At 34.1% G+C, this 19,551-nt stretch overlaps 1 pseudogene across 1 annotated transcript; it reads left to right on the plus strand.

Annotated features, from left to right (window-relative positions):
- Positions 1–2,602: 2,602 nt before the first annotated feature.
- LOC149551128 (heat stress transcription factor A-7a-like) lies at positions 2,603–4,051 on the plus strand (annotated as a pseudogene). Its single transcript, XR_016352669.1, has 2 exons — positions 2,603–2,831; positions 3,164–4,051. The product of XR_016352669.1 is annotated as a heat stress transcription factor A-7a-like (transcript).
- The last annotated feature ends 15,500 nt before the right edge of the window (positions 4,052–19,551 follow it).

Consider the following 19,551-nt stretch of genomic DNA (forward strand, 5'->3'; position numbering starts at 1 on the left):
AGAGAAGGGTGTCATCAACAAACTATTGTAAAACTAAGGGATGAGGAGAGAAATTGTCATTAATCCTTGTATCCTTCCCACTCTTGCAAGATGTTATAAATTTCTATATGGAACCTAAACAACCATTATAAAGAGAATCGAGAAATAAGGGTAACCCTATTCAAGCCCTTTCCCAGACTTGAAAAAAGCCCAAGGAGTCCCATTCACCAAGATTGAGTAATGAGATAACTCAACAAATTAACATATTAATCCTATAACTCTATGATTAAAACCCAACTTGAGCAAAATAGAGTAAAGGAATTTTCAATTAACTTTATCATAAGCTTTTAAAATATCCACTTTGAAAGTCATACCTGGGCATCGACTACTATCTATAGAATGGATACATTCTTATGTAGTAATGGCAACATCCAAAATTAGATACTTTCCCAGTGCTTCACCTCTTTGAGCATCACCTAAATCCAATGAGTGTTGAGTGTTCCATTTATTCTCATGAGAGATGGATTTGTACGAATCACTATCATGAAACATGGGTCAATGAGTTTGACTTAAAAACTACACAGTTAAATCATGATAGGAATATCACAATTTATTTATTTATTATTTAGTTATATGATTTCATTTTGATAATTTAAAGACTAACTGTGATAAATCTTTTTCTAAAATTATTAATATCATGATTTTTATCTTTTTATTTACTTATTCTATTATATTCTAATAATATATTTCACGTATTTTTATTAAATGTTAATTATTAAATTTTAAAATAATTCATTTGTTATTGTATTTTAAATATTATTTTTTATTATTATTCAAATATTTAGACAACACATTATTTGAATAATAATAAAAATAGTAAAATATTAAAAAAATGGTTAAAATAGGAGTTTCATAAATGTGATTGTATGTCAAACATAGATTCGAGTTTATTGAAAGAACAACTCTTATATCAACATTCTAGCAAATATTGTAGAGAGCGTTTAACTTTTATATCAATATATTATTAAATTTTTAAAATAATTAAAATATTTAGAATGTATTATTGTATATAATTATAATTTGTTGAAAGACACTAATTTTCTTGTATCATGATTATATTGACCATCTAAATAATGTAATGTAATTATAATTTATGCAAAGACACTAAAATTATTTGTGTGCACACATCACATGCATATAATAGTAAAACATTTAATATCATAGATTTTAAATTTTTAAATAAAGAAATAAAAAAATTAATATATACAAAATAGATAGCCATCGAAATAAAAATACATAAATTTTCTATTATCCATATTATTATATCATTCATATAAATTATATTTCTTTATAAAAATAATTCATATACTCTATATAAACAAAAATATTTATTTATTATTGTATTTTAAATATAATATATATAAACATAAATATATCAGTTTCTCTTAAAATTTACATTGAATAATATTCAATTTAAAAATGTGATCTCAAGTGTGTTCTCCCCTATGATTTATCTAAAATATGTTAGAATAAAACTTAATGTAAAAATATGATCATAGAATTTACCAAAAACATGTTTAGGATTAAATCCAATCTAAAAAATGTGTTTGTTGGTTGTAAAATTTAGAATAAAATTCAATGTAAAATATGATCTTAAAATTATTGTTCCTCCAAAAACTTATTAGAATAAAATCTAATATCGAAGTATTATCACATAAAATTTACTTACTCAAATTACACCTAAAAATATGATCACAAATGTGTTTATTCATCATAATGTAAACCTAATATAAAAATATGAGAACAAATATGTTATATTTGTTCTTCCCAAAATCTACCTACACCATGTTTTAAAATAAAATTTAGGATAATTTGTATTAGTTCTTCCTAAAATTTACCTAGAGCCAAATTCAACATTAACAATGTGATCATATTATTATGTTGTTCCTCTTCAATTATAAAATCTAATTTTGAAAAATGATCATGAATTATCTTATTACTTTTAATAATTTAAAATTTTGAACAATAATAATAATTATTATTAAAAAACATATAATGATCAATCATATATTAATACTATTTAAAAATTATTTAAAATTATTTATAATGCTAAAAATCCCCCAACTGTCCAAAAGTTATAAAAAAAACATTCCTCATATTTTCCAAAACGTTTTTTTTTTTTTTTTTTTGTCATTTTTTTTCCTTTTTCAATTACAAAACATATACATCATGAAGAACAATTTACCAATGTTTTTTTTCATTTTCGATTAAAAAACATACACATGATGAAGAACAAATACACTGAAAATTTCAGCAAAATCTGCTGCGTTTTGAAAATTTTCACTGTGGAAAAGGCTGATCGTGCTGTCAGTGATCACATCAAGGCTCGTTGGACTCTCTATAATGTTTGATCCCACTTACAGCACAGAATTATTGAAGAATGGGCATGCCCATACAATGCAGCCATGTCTAAACAAGAACTGGCTGGGTAGCCGTTGCCCTCTCTGAAAGTTGAGACAGAGAAATATCTCCATCTTACGCGAAGGGCCGTCCGGCAGCTATTTAGCTGAGATGTGCCGGAGAAAGAAGTGGCTAATAAGATTGCGATAGATCGACAGCTTAAAAAATAGGGGGCAAAAACAATGAAGGGAAGTACAAGCGCAATTCCAACTCGCTTTCTTACAAAGACGTACGAAATCGTCGACAACCCATCCACAGATTTCGTTGTGTCGTGGAGCGCAGGAAATAACAGCTTCGTTGTGAAGGACCCCCATTATTTCTCCCTCAATCTCCTCCCTCGCTACTTCAAACACTGCAACATTTCAAGCTTCATTCGACAGCTGAACACATATGTCTGAATCGCATAACCCTTTCACTGAATGCTGGTTTTCGATTCGATTGTATATAAATTTGCATTGAATTCAGAAACTGTTCTTAGATTGGACTGTGTGTAAGAAATTACATTGAATCCATAGCCCATTTCTGCATTTCAATTTGCTTTGGGTATGAAAATTTGTTTTCGATTCATATTCAATTGTGCGTGAAAACTTCCATTGAATCCAGAATCAACATTAACTTGTTTGATGGATTGCAGAAGAATTTTAGCGCCAATCTTTTCATTTCATTTTTGGGCAGTTTTCCATTTTGATAAGCTTACCGATGCTCTGTTTTTCATGGGCCGCAGGGGTTTCGTAAGGTGGATCCTGATCGATGGGAGTTTGCCCATGAGAGCTTTTTGCGCGGGCAGAAGCAATTACTCACTTGCATTCGTCGGAGGAGGCCAAATTATCATCATGGTCGGGAACAGGGCGCTACGAACAGCAAGAGTTTGCAGGTGCTTAACGAGGGCGAGGACGCCATTGTTGAGGAGATTGCGCAGCTGAAGGAGGAGCAGGAAAGCATTGATAAGGATATGGAGGAGCTGAAGCGGCGCTTGGATTTGACGGAGCAGAGGCCTCAGCAGATGATTTCGCTTCTGTTTACAGTGGCGAACAATCCGAATCTGATTGCCCAGATGCTTCAAAACAGGGGTAGTCACAGCGGCAGGAAAAAGAGGAGGCGGGTGCCCTACAAAGAGGAAGAAGAGGGTTTAATGGCGGAATTAGGGTTTGATTCCACTACTGATCCTGCAATTGCAGATGAGTTTATTGGATCTGAGCTGACTGTATCCCAAGGGATCCGAATCTGATTGATTCTGAGGTTAGGGCAGGATTGCTGTCTAAGGAGCTAATGGGTACTTGTTCACTTACAGATCAACATTCAGGGGTTTCAATTGATGAATCTGGGATTGTTGTCAATGCGGCTGAGGAATTGGGGGATTGCAATGTGGACGACATTTTATGTTGGGATGAAGATTTCAGTGATGAAACCGAATTCGCCACTTGCAATGTCGTGTCAGAAATAGCCCACATTGTCAAATCCCCATAATTCCAAATGAAGATGATTAAGTATCTCCCTGATTCAGCAATAGTTCGAGAATTGTAAGTTTTCTTATAATCTTCCTGGGACAAACCCTGCTGTTCGTGTGAAAGAATTCGGGTCTAATCCAGTGGGGAAGGTTTATGAGGTTTATCACCTGCTTTGTTATTTGTTTGTGTGCTAGCTCTAATAGGCAGTTCGCTGTGAACGCACAAATTTTTGTGCAGTCCGCTGTGAAAACACTAAAAAGTTTTGTCCAATCTTTAAAAATACCCCAAAATCAAACCTCAGAAGAACCTGCAATTTTCTTTCAATAATTATACCCTCAAACACAAAGCTTCGAATTGAACTCAAAAACATATATCCAATTACAGCAGGGTAGTTCAAAGAGAAGTAAGCATATATATATTGTTTTTCCTATTGCAATTTAAAATCCTCCTTTCTACCTATTTTCTTTTTCTTCTATTTAGTCTTTCATTGAAGAAGCTGAAACCTCTCCTATTGAAAAACAAACATTAGCCACATACATTCCAAAAACTTTTGGCTGTTGTACTGTCTGAACTTTCTTCTTTTGTGATAACCTGGAACATGTTGGCGACTATGAGTAAGCTATTAGAGCCTACCATTGAACCACAGCTCCCTCGAGTTTGTTGCTCACAGGGAGGGAGAATCAAACAGTTCTACTGAGTTATACAACCATTTCTTAATGTGACCTAGGATCAGTGAAACAGCAGCACTAAGCAGTACATCTTAAACTTTACAACCTTTATTGCATTGGCAATTTCTGTGGTCTACATTTTATGCTGTTTCTGTGGTCTACATTTTATGCTGTTTTTATATTTACCTTTATTTTGATCATAGATTATGTTGTATATTTCATAATTCTTTTGGTTCTCTTTATTGGTGGTGATGAAATCATGGAGTGTGATCTCAAATATTGATGTGAAAATCTTGAACTAGTTTTCTTAATGTTATGAATTGTAGAGAATGCTTATCATTGCATGTATCTATTTTCTTGATTTGTCTTCTTTTAACTTATAGAAAGTGCATGGAATGAGAATGTAGGCACACAAAATTTACGTTAGAGTACTTTTTTTCCCCTCTTGTACACCATCACAAAACAAACATCATGATGCAATGACATTTTGAGTTTTGATTTTACTCACTAAGGTCCATTTCGTATACCTTTCTAACAATATGGAGAATTGTAGGACTGCAAGATTGTCATGGACAATTCTTTTTGTGAAGAACTTTTTGTAATCTTAGGATTGAAGACATCTAAAATTATCTTTATTGAGTAGTCATTTTGCCTCCCTTTGTTGTGCTTTCTCCTTGGTACTGGGCTTCACCATTCTTTCTTGGTGATTCAGAGAAATCAATTTCGTTGGTTGTGATGGTTGTGTGGATCTGCAAATTCTAAGTAGCATTACTAATATGGGGGTGAAGCTAGTGCACTTGGAGGATGGTGGCTATGGGGCACCTAGAATGCACCTATTTCTAATGTCTTTTCTTTTTCGTTTTCTTTTTTAATTTCTTATTTATTTACAGCGTTGGTGCATTTTGGTTGCACCATAGATAACGCCCACTTGGAGAGCTATCCTAACCTTAGGAAGTGCAAATTACCTTTTGTTAGAAGCTTCTCGGACTTTGTTCTATCTTGATCTTATTACCCAATTTTTCGTTGTGAACAATCTTCATTCATAACGAATGTTGGCATAATCTATTTCTAGTATGGAATATGAACAATGTCGAGTGTTGTTTTAGTTGGAAAAATGCATATAAAGATTGCAAAATGATTATCTCAATTATTCCTAGAATTGTTGTATTTCAAAGTAGTGTAGGATATGTCAAATGTGTAAATTGAGGTAATAAGAGTCATCTTGAAAAATAAGAGATATTTTTTGTAGTAAGTCAAATAGTGATATTGCTATTAAGATTCAACTATGTAGTTTTGGAGTCAATCTCATTGATACATGTTTCATGAGTAGCGTTTTACAAGAACCCATATTTCATGAAAATGAATGGAACATTATTCCATCTAGGTGATGCTCACAGAGGTAAAGCTTTTGGACGACTCAGGAAGTCACTCACCCCTCTACTACTTTGACTCCAACACAATTATAAGATATTTATTTGAATAATTGAATTGTGAAAATTAAATTTATGAATTCTACAAATATAATATTTCATGTTTTTATTGTTTCAATGTATATTTAGGCATGCTAAACATAATTTATTGTTTTGGTTATGATAAAATTGATGCAGATGCGGCTAACAAAATTACTACTCTAACATACTAAGTCATGTGGCAATTTTAAGATATTTATTTGGATAATTCGATTATGCAAATTAAATCGATGGATTCTTGGAATAGATTATTATTTCATGTTTTGGTTATTTGAATGTATATTTAAGCACATGGTAAACATAATTTATTATTTTGGTTATGATAGAATTAATGCAAACATAACCAACAAAATTACTACTCTATAATGATAAGGTGGATGCAGGATAACATAATTTTCCTTGCAACCAATCTTCATTCACAATGAATGTTGTCATAATCTATTTCAAGTAAGGTATATGAAAAGCATCTAGTATTTTTTTAAGTTGCAAAAATGCATATAAAGCAAAAAGAGGGGTAAAAATTTATTAAGACAGAAAGGAATACAACAAGGAGAGCTCAACAAGGAGCTCGATCCTGAGCAACAAGATCATCAAATTCTTGCACCATCTCAAAGGAAAGTTGCCCCCTATCCCTAATATTCCAACCCGGATCATGACTAGAAGCCCATTTGGCTAAACAATCAGCAGTTCTATTCCATTCACGAGGAATATACATGAACAAGAGATGTTTTTCACAGTAAGTCAAATTATGATATTGCCATTAAGATTCAACTATCTAGTTTTGGAGTCAAACTCATTGATACATGTTTCATGAGTAGTGGTTTACAAGAACCCATATTTAACGAAAATGAATGGGGCATTATTGCATCTTGGTGATGCTCACAGAGGTGAAGCTTTGGGATGACTCAGGAAGTCACTCAACCCAATACTACTATGACTCAAACACAATTGTAAGATATTTATTTGAATATTGAAAAATGTAAATTAAATATATGAATTCTAGAAATAGAATATTTCATGTTTTTATTATTTTAATGTATATTTATGCATGCTCAACATAATTTATTATTTTGGTTATGATGAAATTGATGTAGATGTGGCTAACACAATCACTACTCTATGATAATAAGGTGGATATAGGATAATATGTAAATCATGTGGCAATTCTAAGATACTAATTTGGATAATTCGATTATGTAAATTAAATCTATGGATTCTTGGAATAGAATATAATTTCTGTTTTGATTGTTTGACTTTATATTTAAGCATGGTAAACATAATTTATTATTTTGGTGATGATAAAATTAATGCAAACATGACCAACAAAATTACTACTTGTATGAGCTAAATTTGTCACTACACACACTTCAACATGGTCATTCTATGATGGTATCATCCGAGAATAAACATTAGATTGATCATCTCAAAAAGTTCAAATCATGGCGATCTATTGCCTTTTATCTAGTTGGGGTATAAATGTTTGTTCTCATAATCAAGAGCTCAGTGACCAAAGACCAAACTAGAACGAAGGATTTAACTAAGAAGGATGCATGATTAATCTAGACATTTCAGATTTTCTATGCAAATAAAGGAGATAAAGCTATATGAATTGCAAATTTAATCTATGAAAATGAAGAATAATTAATGTAGAATGGATGCAAATTAAGATAAAGGAAAGTAAGCCTTAACAACAAGATTTATTGAATGCACAAAGAATGAGTACTCAAACTGATAGAGTTTCTACTCACAAATTGCATCCCCCCCATGAGAGACAAAAATTCCCAATTTATAGAAAAATCTAGAGTAGACTGATGGTGTAGAATAGATTAGATGAATGGCCGAGATTGATTAGAAGTTCAACTTGAAATGAAAGTTTTCATTTGAGAGGGAGTTAAGTGATTTGTTTCCCTCTTCTTTTCAAGCTAACTCAATGTTTCCATTTCTAAACTCAAAGAGAGATTTTGGAGATATTATTTAAATCTTGTCTCATATTTTGAATATTAAATTCAAGGACACATTTAATTCAAATAATTAATAAACTCCTTTGTCATGTATTTTTGGCAAAAGTGTAATTAATTTAATCAAGGTGTCCGGACCTTTAAATTACATTAATTTTAAGTGGGTTTAATAACCAATATGTCAATTATTAGGAATTTATTAAGATTTAGTGATTATTGCAGATTAATGATTTTCTGCAATTGAGATTTGAATCAAGTATAAACAACGAGGACTAGAAATGCCTAATAAATTAGGACTTTTTGATTGATTAGAGATTACAAGCAAATTGGTTTAGTAGACCAATTTTTGGGTATTATATTTGCCCCTCTTTGAATTGATGTGCTAGCACTGCATTGATTCAAAGAATAGTTTGATTCTGAAGCATAGGACAAGCACTAATTTTTTTTTTTAGTTTGATGATAGAAAGACCAATTGATGAGAGAGAATTGATTCTAAGCTTGGTTGAACAGAAGTCAATCTTCAAGAGTTCAGTCAATATGAGTTGCAAGGAATTGAATACCTGTCCATTGAAAGTGGTTTAGTATTATCTCCAAAAAAAAGATTAATCCTTAGGATTCTAGATAGAACACCTAGATATCTGTCCATTGAAAAGACTAGGATCATCTCAAGAACAAAGCTTCATCCTCAAGAGCCTAGATAGAACACCTAGATACTTGTCCATAAAAGTAGAGTCATCTTCAGAACTAGGCTTAATTCTCTAAATTCCAAATAGAACACCTAGATAATTGTCCATAAAAGACAACAAGAATTGTCATGAGATGACCAAGGTAACTGATAGAAATTTAATCACTTGATTGATAGATGAGACAATACTAGATTGATATGAGACAATACTAGATTGATATGGGTTGTAGGAATCCAATATGCCCCTAGAGATTTGAGATAACCATGAATAGATTGTGGGATACCCAATATTAATATGAGATATGATAAACTGAATATGCTCCTAGCAATGAGGACTTTGAGTTATGATTAGATTGATTTGAAGCAAGTATTAAATGCATGTATCATGCCCCCTCGGGAGTGAAATCACAAGATGACACAACATAAAGGTTATGTAGAGCTATTGATTGAATCTGAAGAGGAAATCAAAGATTCAGAAGTATGTAGAAGAGATCAAAATAGTTTGATGGCGATTTGACAAGATTTAAAGTCCATTTTGTGAGGTTTTAGCCTTTGTTTAACCAAGTTTGACCAAAGTTTACCGAAGTTAACTTTAGTTGCAAAAGTTTAAATGTTGAAAAAGTTTAAAATGTTGAGAAAATGAGGATATGATGATATTGTAAAGGTTAGAGTCTGGAAGTCAGGTTTTGTTGCCTCTATTTCCTTGTATGATAACAGAGAGCACTTTTTGCTTATTTAGGCTTAGAATTTTGTCGTTCTGATTGCTCCAATGGATTTGTTTATTGTTTAGAACTTGTGTATAGGTTCATTTTGCATGTTTTTGATATGTTTAGCATGTTTTTGTGACCAAGTACTGTTGTGTGCTTGTTATTCATCTCTTTGCAAGAAGACTTATCAATTGTTGAGTTCTGTTCTACCTATCTAACCACTCAGAGCTTGGTTCAACAACTATCTCAGAAAGAGGTAGCACACATTGATATCTTGGGCCTCTCGCATCTCTGTGAGTTCCTCAACATTCAAATGAACTCCAGACTCTTGACAGGCTTATTATAGAATTTCCATAGTGAAATGAATATGTTTCACTTACATACCAAGGAGATGACTGTGACCCTCAAGGATATTGAGAAGATATTGAGGATCTTGGTACATTATGCCCTAGTGGAGTATGATTTTCAAGCACATCCTAGTGTGGAGGCTATGCACTAGGTACTTGCAAATTGAGATATCTTACATAGAGCCATCCATTGGGATGAGTTAGTTCAAACATATAATACCACTCATCGTTTAGCGTACATGTTGGCAAGATTCATTGGTTGCTTTCTGATGCTCGACAGAGGTCAGTGAAGGTTCCAGTGTGGTTGGGGTTAGTAGTTAGAAGATATTACAAAGGCTAGTTACTTTTGGATGAGATCAATGCATGTTGGCCCATATGTATCATGAGATGCATGAGGTGGTCTATCGCAGGGCAAAGACCATGGCAACAAGAGTTATGGTATCGTAGATCTAGGCTTGGGAGCATCTCCCCATAGTGAGACCAGTGTTTAAGGACCAATGCCAAGAGCGTGAGGCCTATATTATGAGATATACTGTAGAGATTACCCAACTTCTATTGGGTTAGGTGGGTACTAGAGGCGAGCACTTGATGACCTAGGGCAATCATATGGAGGCCATAGAGGCAGACTGAGGCATGGGGAGAGGGTAGATCACAAGTTGGATACATGTTGGTATTTCATGCCTTGATAGGTGTTGGTAAAAAAATTTGTCTTCACATAAAACTTCCAAAATAACCCTTACTTGCCCAAGAATGAAGACCCAAAGATCACCAATAGTTGGGTCGCTTGCCATTGAATTGTGCAAGCGCCCTCTGAATTTTATAGGATATAGCTCCTCGATTGGATATCCAAAGAATAAGATTTAAGAAACGATTTTAACCTAAAAGCGAAGGCTACCCTCAGAATTCTTGGATAGGGGGCAAATAACCATTACCTACTTCACATAAACACCTCACAACCAAGGTAAATACATACAATTCTTTACTCTATTATGAGTTAAAAGTGTAAAAGAGACCATGAATACATAATAATGATACACTTGTAGCTCTTGAACAAAATCAGTGCACAAGGAAACAAAGATCTTGAAATACTCCATGATTCACACCGTAACCATGAAATAAAGAATAGAACACACAATCTCAATATTCTTCATGATATCATTTCATTTCAAAAATAAACATATCTCAGAAAATCGTGTACAACCTCATTATTCAAAAAAATACAAGCAACAAAGACTACTAATTATCTTTCCATTCCTTCCCCTCCCAACATACAATCTGGTAAGATAAGAAAACATAAAGAAAGATTCCCCTTGTCATGTAGCAATCCTGCCTGCAGAAAAGTGGAACCTTTCTCTTTCTGAGAGCTTTATAATAAATAGACACAACTAACCATCATTTAGTTCACACAACTGAATCTTGAAATTACTTTTATCTCCTTCTATCCAAGTAGACCCGTGGGCACCACATATATAAATTATTCACTTACACTTTATGATCTCATACTCGACAAATATAACGTTAAGTTTCTCCATATAACAAGAGCTCTGATTGAGCTAGAGTCCTTGCCTATTGTCTAAAAAGGAGTATGGTAATATATTAACTGTAGCAAACTGATTTGAACTTGGACATTTAAGGATATTGTTTTTTAGTTATAGTTTGCAAAAGAGATGTGGAAGACCTCTTGCCTGGCTATTTATGTGAGAAAATGTTATTTTAATGAATATCATGTAAAATGATCATGACTACTTAAAGGAGTGTTGTGGTGACATGGTTCACTAGTGAGCTCGGTGGAGACATACCACTCACCAGGTTTCCATTGCACCCTTGCTCTGCCCCATTGGAATAAATGAATCAAATGAATGTATATTCCAAGTGACTTTGGTAGAATGGATAAACTCTTATGTGTCAAAATATTCATTCTTAATGTGTCACATAAGACGTCAAGGAAATATGTGTTGTCCATGACCCCTGGAGTCGTATTTTATAAACTTCATATAGAAAGTAATAGAGAGATAATGCTCAAACATAAATAATTTGTATGAGCTCATCGCTCTCAGTTTTCAACATAACTTCAATGGAAAGATGTGTTAAATGAGGATAATATGAAACTAATTCCTTCAATCCATCATCCTCGTGTATCTCATCATAGTAATAAGAAAAGGTTAAATTTAAAAAGCTCACATTTCAAATTGAAGAAAATTATTGGACTTTAGTACTATAATTTAGTATATAAAAATTGAATGTATAGACATTTATGTAAATTTACTTGTTAGAGAAAAGAACTTTTAGGAAGTGAAAGAAGAAAAATCAAGACACCGTGTGAGAGAGAAAAAGAACAACAATCATACATAAAAAAATGCAATAAATAGTTGCCCACAATCACTTCTTTGGAAGTTTGCCCAATCGAATCAGCAAATTAAGGCAGTTGAAACTCTTAAATTTGGCACAAACTAGTTTCAATGGCTCTATTACTATTGGGGACAATCCTCTACTAAGCAGTGGGATACTAACAGAGCTCAATAATGTACATGCATGTGGCTCAGGGTCAGAAGGTATACTAAATGAATATATGGTCGTGTTGTGCAACTGGGCCAGGGGGTTGCATTTTTCGTTGCAACTTAGTGTTGAGAGGAAGTCATCCGAAAAGATTGGTGCCACAAATCGTGTTGCTTAAATGTGAAAGGGTTACAATGTTCTCAAGACATAGTTGATGGTGTTTTCTTGCCTAGAAGGTGCAATCTAGATATGAAGTTTGACACGAAAATTTTCTAATTCCTAAGATAACTTGGCATCACATTATAGCTATTACATTGCAACTCCAACAAAAGACCCAAACAATGTAGTTGTTTCGAGCCAAGTTTTTGAGATTTTTTTGAGCCAAAAGTTTGAATTTTAACGAAGGACAATAAATTTAAAACAAGACTAATAAGGATCAATCCTTCAAGAGGAGCAACTTAAAAGATAGTGATGAATATGATTTATGACAAATTTTTTAGGTCTGTTTTGAAAATAAATGCCCTATTCAAAAAATATTTGAAGATGAAAAGCATAAGGATTCAATTTTTAAATTCCTTTAGAAATTAGGTCAAAATTGGACAAGGAATCCTTTGGCTAAGAGGAACATTTACACAAGATTTAACTTAAATTTTGAAGAAATGGGTCAATTATTTAAGAGAACGCAAATAAGGAATATGTAAATTGTTGTTAAATTTGTAACAAATCTGTTGACCCCCAAAAAAATCAAAAGAAAGTACAAATATTACTGTCAATTTTATTTGAACACAAACTACTCTATTTATCATATATTTCAAAGAAGAGAGCTACATCTTTTATATAGAAATTTGTTGTATGTCGTTAGCAAGGGTGTGATCAGAAGCATAGCATATGACCTCATCATAAAAACAATTGACAAATCCTCAGAAAACCCTCGACTAATTAAGAGCATGAACTGGCTTGGGTGTTGAGTGAAATTGTTTTTTCCCTTGTAAAATTATGCTTTGAATTCATTAATAAATCAAACCATTTTCAGACAATTTTAATTGAAGTAGAGCCATCACCGATATGATGCATATGCCCTTCAAAACATAGGCTTTTGTTGGAAGTAAAAAAGAGTTCAGATTCAACATTGAATGGTGAAGTGGAGGATGAATAAAGTAGCCATCCAGAAAGCTCTCTCACAAATAGAGAAGTGCTTCTCCAAAAATTTGAGCGTCATCACCGTCATTCTCAGAGGGACAGTAAACATCAATCCTTTGAAGGGAACATTCTAGAGGTTTCCAAATGGCTGGAAAGAAATAAGGGAAGCTTCTGGACATTTAAAAAAAAAATTATGTATGAATAAACCAAAATTATCCCTGCCAAAATTGTTAGTAGCCAATCAGAAAAGAGAAAATAGTTTTTAAAAATTAATTTAAAAATAAAATAATTGTGAGACTTTAGAAATTCAAAGTTTCTATCATAAAAATTAATTTTAAGAAGAACATCTGGTAACATTATTTCCCTACCTATATATATGTAGGAACTAATAACTTAATAACATATGATGTAATATTAAAAATAACATATGATGTAATATTAAAACTCAATATCATAAGTTACTAAGCCTATTAAAGTATCAGATTTAATCATATCTTGAAGTTTTCTTAAAAATGATTGATTAAGTCCATCGAAATATGGGTGGAAATCTTCTTTTGAAATGAGCCAGGTGTGTCTAGTATGAGATGTGTATAATATTTTGTGTAATGCACCATTACAAACATCTGGTCAAACACTTTGCGGTTTCCTCCTTGTGCTCCCGTGTGTTCAATGAATCCAGGCATTTTGACGGCCAGCCTTAAACATCACACACTAAGGAAGAAATTAAGCCTGGAAAAGTAAGTCAAACTTTGACTATTTAACACTTTTGCACTAGGAATCAAACCTTAGTGTGTGATGTTTAATCCGTTCGCATTTTGACAAACAGTTTACATGCTTCCCAAATGAATCCCATATCATGGTTTTGTGAGATCCCATTGGAAATGACATGGTGTCCATCTCACTTTTACATCTTTCAGCGGCTTGCAGCATTATCATTTTCCATCTCATCCACTGCTCCCTTCTTGTCCTCATCTTTACTGATGGATAGAGAATGAGCTTACATACATGTTTTCCTTATGCTCCAGTGTTGCTGCAAACACGAAATGGAGAATGTCTCTGCCACCCGATTACTATCACTGTCGCCATTCTTCTTTCAACCCACCTTACGACACGGCGGCAAGAAACTAACACCAAGTGCGCCGACTATTATTTCTAATTCTATCCTCGAGCTTTATTCATTGACACCTTTCAATATCAGAAAACTATTGAACTCTTGTGTGTAATGACCAAGTTCTAGCTCTCATGAATGAGTGTCTATAGCATAATGTCGGGTAGATTGCACACCTATATCTGTGGACATCCCGTATTCATAGGCATAACCGCGGTCTATCCTTATTCTCTTTTTACCTTCTTGTTGACACAGGATAAGGCTTAGGCATGTGATGTGAATTACATTTTAGATTATGAACTCACAACAAGCTCTTTGAAAAGTGAACTTCAACACTTTGTGATTTTAATGTGAATGCTCAATTAGGGGCTACATTCAAATTTGGGCAGACTCAACAAAATAAACCATCATTCTTTTCATTTTGATCATTTATGTCCATGATTTTCTTTGAAGGCATTAAACCTGGAACATATTTTGAGTCTCATCAAGGACACCTCTTAAATCGAGATTTTGGGCCTTGGGTCTACCTTTTTGCACTTTTGAATTTGTGTCTTTAGATTTGAACCTTTGAACCATTGTCGAAATGGATTTAAACTGAATTCTTGAACCGATACTCAACTCTGACTCTAGGCTTTGTACTTTGAATTTGGATCAAAAATAATTCTCAAGCCTTCTTGTATCTAATTGAGTCATCATGAAATGAATGAAATCTCGCGAGCATGAGAAATTAAACTTTGAATGAACAAATTGCTCTTCGAATTTGAACCTATGTTTTGCAACTACATCCATTGATCTGACAACCATCTTTGACTTTGAAATCATTAAATTGAGCCTCTAAAATGGGTAATTCAAACTTGGAGCATCGAAATGTACTTTTAAATTGAATCTTCAAATTAAACCTTGAAGTTGAACTCCAGAACTCAAAGCCTTGAGCTCAAACTTCTGAATTGCACCCATAATCATGTCTCTGAGCTAAACTCTGAATCTGAAGTTGAATTTCAAACTAGAACACTTGAATCTATATATCAAAAATCTTACTTGGAACCTTACTCAATAGGACTTCAAACTCTTGAACTATATTGAATCGATGAATCTATCGAACCATTGAACTCGAACTTCAATTTTGAATTTGTGGTTGGAACCATAGTATTCTTGAAATCTACATTTTCAATATTGGACCTCAACCAAGGAACTTACAACATGAAACTGCATCATGGAATCACTGAACTTTTGGAACATGTTGAATCTTTGAACTATTGAACCAGTTCAAATGGTATGAAGTTTACAAAGGAAAGCCTTGAACCTTGGGCTTGAATATTTTGGTTCACTATCATGAAACTTCACCTGCTTTACACAACATTTTCAACATGGACCAGAGGAGAATTCAAGAGAACCAAGGAAAAGATCATCAGGAAGATGACATTTTCAAGTTTAAATTGGGGTTCAAAATGACAACTAACAATAGGCAGGTCCTCGCAACACTTGGAGAGGTCCTAATCTCACGAGTATGGTTCCAGTTTGGGCGCATGCAATACTTATTTGAGGAGACATGTGTTATGCCCGCTTTGTGGATGAGGTGGAGAAGGATTGGTTTGTGTGGGTTAGCATTGTTTAGTTAGCAAATGAGATCTAGAGGATGGTGTCCTGAAGATGTGATTATTTACCTGATGTTAAGGATGTGGGGACCACCTTGGGGTATAGAGTTTGGCTTCTTAGCCACCTGTATCCTACAATCATAGATCTGATCGGTATGGGAGCATGGGTACAGGTAGTGCCTATAGTGCAGCCACAACAGATCTAAGTGTCAGAGATGGTGTAGTAGTAGGAAATGAGGTCTTGAGTTAAATAGATGCTTATCCTTCTATGTGTCATGAGAGTAGATCCTAGAGTGGGTCACAATGGGCAAGCGACGAGGAAACCACAACAAAGATCTTGAGGAGAGATGAACTTAGTGGGAGTAGTTGGTAGAGAGGATCTAGGTAGTAGAGTTTCCCCAAGTGAGTAGGCCACTCGGTGTGTATGGAGATAGTGGATGGATCCTTCACTAAGTAGAAACCACATCCAATGTAGGGATAGGAGGACCATTCTCAATAGGACCATCCCTAGCAGGATGTGGGAGGTGGGGGAGATGAGGAGATGTAGGAGTAGCCTCCACAAGTGCCTCTCCCAGTAGACATATTGGCACAAACTTAGGAGGCTCTAAATTGAGTGAGAGAGAGAGATCAAGGATCTCCTAGAGATAGGTGAGAGATCTTCAAGTATAGATGGTCATGAGAGATGCCCATTTTGTAGAAAGAGATTGAAATATAGTCGATCTAAGGGGCGAGGTCAGTGAGTTGTAGAGGCAGGTGGAGGTGTCACGAGATGAGACCCACCACCAATTGGCTAGGACAACCTATAAATTTGTATCATATGCAGTGGTAGTGCTTGTTGATAGACACATGGCTAGATATTTAGACTATGTATGAGCTTCAGATGGAGCAACCCTCCTTGGTGTCCAGATGCTCCACCTCCTCCTCCAAGAGATGAGGGGGCGGGATGCAGTTAGGCTCCCTCTCTTATATCGCATTTTGATGCATTTAGCACGATATATATGATTATGTAGCATTATTTATTTGTATCACCACCATTATTTGACATCTATATATATATATATATATATATATATATATGGTAGCTCTTCAAGATTTGATTTCCTTGTATATGTGATGTGTTGGCAATTTGGCTAAGTAGAGTAAGTTAGAATAATGTTAGAGTTGTCATTTATGGCAGCATACACTTTATATAAAGAAGACATTATGTACAAATGAAGATTTCAGAGTTAGACATGGAAAATTGTCTAAGCACAAGTTAGTTTGTTATCTAGTAGAACAGAGACAGTTTTGATGTGTATGGATGATAGAGGCATTATTGGTACATGCGTAGTTGGATATGGGCTCAAAGTGTTAGGATAACATATGCAAGTGTGCAAGTCAGTATGGCAGAAGATATGACATATTTACCAATTGCAGCAACATACATGCAAAACAATGCAAAACAATAAATGGGTAATTATAAATTAAAAAATTATTTTGTTTATGAAATAATTACTTGACTAATTAGGGATGACATCCAAGATGTGTTACCAAAGAGAGAAAGAGTTAGTATTGCATTTTTCCAAGTGCATGAAAGCTTAAAGGTCAACTGGACAATTTTTGTAAAGTGTAAATGTATAAAAGAAAGAATGCAATATGTGAAGTTGTGTGGAAGTGGTAAGCAATATGCAAACTTATGTGAAAGTTGTATGTATGATATATGAACTATAGGTGATGTGAATTTCTATGTATGATCAGAGGTATGCGAAGAGCAGCAAAGGAAAGATCAGATATTGAAGATATTAGCATTGTAAAGAGGTTTTTGTATCTATCTCTTTTGTATTAAGGAAGTATATTGGATAATGAATTTTTGGGTAGTGGGCTCATCTTGCATACATTTTGTAATTGTACATAACAACTCCTAATAGGGTTGAGGCTTTTAACGTGGCCTAGTTCTCTAACGAGGACCGAGATACTATATGTATGTAATAGAATCCTAATAGGGTCAATATCCTTAATCAGATACCTTTATTTAGTGGATCATTTTGTGGGTACCATCTCCACTAGGGTTTCCCCTTGGCCAGGGTTTCCCTAGTTAACAAAATATGGTGTTATGAGTTCTCTTTGTGTATGGTTATTTTTACTATTCAACATTTTTGGTTTCCTTTCATATGCAAGTTATAAGGAAATTAACAATATCTAGTTTTGGGCAAAATTTTGTAGAATACTGATTCACCCCCCTCTTAGTATTCTATCTACCACCACATATATGCATACTTAGTTAGTCTATCTACCACCACATATATGAAATCCTTACCTTGAACCTTGGGCAACCCAGTGATGAAGTCCATGGAAATACTTTCCCATTTTTGTTCAGGAATAAGAAGTGGTTGCAACAACCCCGTAGGAAAATTTTGCTCACTCTTGCTTTGTTGGCATACCATACATTCTTTAATGTGTTTAAGGACATCCTCTTTCATACCCTTCCATGAAAACCGCTCTCGAATTTTCCTGTATGTCTTGAAGTATCCCTGATGACCAGCCAAAGGTGTGTCATGAAAGGCCCTCAATATCCTCTCCTTAGTTTTGATCCTGGCACTAAGAAGATCCTGTTCTTGTAATAAATCAATTCATCAACAACCTTGTACCTGTTATCATCCACTAACTTATCCAAAATATTGGTGGCAAAGGAATCTTTAGCATACTCTAAAATTATGGAGACTTTCCAATCAGCAAAGATAGATGATAAGGAACACAAAGTGAGCTTTCTTGAGAGAGCATCAGCAACCACATTATTCTTTCCTTTCATGTATTCAATATCAAAATCATAAGCTTGCAATTTGCTTACCCATTTTTGTTGACGATCATTCAAATCCCTTTGGTTCAAGAAGAACTTGAGGCTATTATGGTCTGTCTTTACAATGAATCTCCCACATACCAAATATTGTCTAAACTTATGAAGTGCATGCATGATTGCCAACATTTTCTTATCATAGATGGAGTAACCTTTCTCTGATTGATTTAATTTTCTACTCTCAAATGCTATTGGATGTCCCCTTTTAGTTAGGACAGCCCCTATACCTTCTCCAGAAGCATCACATTCAACAACAAAAGGTAAAGAGAAATATGGAATTGCAAGCACATGGCATGAACTCATTACCTCCTTAAGCTTATCAAATGTTTTTTGTGCCTCTTCTGTCCAAACAAAAGCTCCTTTCTTTGTCAAATCAGTCAAGGGGGCAGAAAGCTGAGAAAATCACTTGGCAAATCTCCTATAGTAGCTACACAACCCGAAGAGACCTCTCAACTGTGTAAGATTAGTGGGTGGAGGCCAATCCAAAATTGCCTGAATTTTTTGTTGATCAACCTGTACTCCTTTAGAACTTATAATATGTCCTAAATATAGGATCTCTGTCAAACCAAACTCACATTTAGATAGCTTAGCATAGAAGGATTGCTGCTCCAAGATTCCGAAAATAGTGTCTATGTGCTTTAGATGCTCTTCCCATGTT

Source organism: Cupressus sempervirens, chromosome 6 (assembly GCF_028749045.1).
Source record: "Cupressus sempervirens isolate cs-2001-9-10 chromosome 6, ASM2874904v1, whole genome shotgun sequence".
NCBI classification, from domain to species: domain Eukaryota; kingdom Viridiplantae; phylum Streptophyta; class Pinopsida; order Cupressales; family Cupressaceae; genus Cupressus; species Cupressus sempervirens.